This window comes from Mus caroli, chromosome 12 (assembly GCF_900094665.2).
Source record: "Mus caroli chromosome 12, CAROLI_EIJ_v1.1, whole genome shotgun sequence".
NCBI classification, from domain to species: domain Eukaryota; kingdom Metazoa; phylum Chordata; class Mammalia; order Rodentia; family Muridae; genus Mus; species Mus caroli.
Window position 1 is genome coordinate 56,058,668 of NC_034581.1, and position 805 is coordinate 56,059,472.

An 805-nucleotide genomic window follows, 5' to 3' on the forward strand; every position below is an offset into this window, starting at 1 on the left:
TAGCCATTTGACTCCATGGTCTTACTTCCCCAAATCTGCTTATGGAGTACAAGATAAAAATCTTTGTAATCCCTTATCCTGGGGGCCCATATTCTTCAGTCTTTTCCAAGTTCAGAAATCATATGGGATCGTGATAATAAAGACAAATGTTCCTGAGATGTTCTTACCAGAACTAACTCTACTGCCTTCACTGTTCTCCTGTTAGCGATATTAGCATGAAGGTTGAAGGGACTCCATGATAGGAGACTGTTATATATAGCTGCTTTTCTAGACATAGCTGTTTTCCTGAGCATACTTGAACTGATCAGATTAGTCATCCACACAGATAAGTAATTGGTAATGAGAAAGAATAGATGAATGATAACTTGTGCTCACTTAAGCAGCACCCATACTAAAATTGGAACAATAAAAACAGATTATCCTCATCCCTGCCTAAGGGTGTTACACAAACTCATGAACCATTCTATCTTTAAATAAGAATCATGTGGCAATGGTTACATGTAGTAGTTCCCAGGAGCCTGGTGACAAATGCAATTTTGATCTATGCCATGCTGGCTTCAAATATACTATTTCAAAATCTACTATGCCTAGGTGATTTCAAAACTTCATAATAGACTGAAGTTGTTCAGTCTCAGTTTTTTTTTTGGGGGGGGGGGAGGGGGAAGGCTTTTTATATATTTGCAGGTATGTGTGCTAGTGCCTTCCATACACTGGGCAAACAACTGTGTGTCATATGCAATGTAATAAATAGAAGGTGAAGATAGTATATATAAACCTGAATAGGCTAAGTGTACTCTTCATGGAT

General features: G+C 38.0%; 1 non-coding gene across 1 annotated transcript; it reads left to right on the forward strand.

The window, feature by feature from the left end:
- Positions 1-367: 367 nt before the first annotated feature.
- LOC115032929 lies at positions 368-473 on the forward strand. The gene has a single exon (XR_003838569.1). It is a non-coding gene; the product is annotated as a U6 spliceosomal RNA (small nuclear RNA).
- The last annotated feature ends 332 nt before the right edge of the window (positions 474-805 follow it).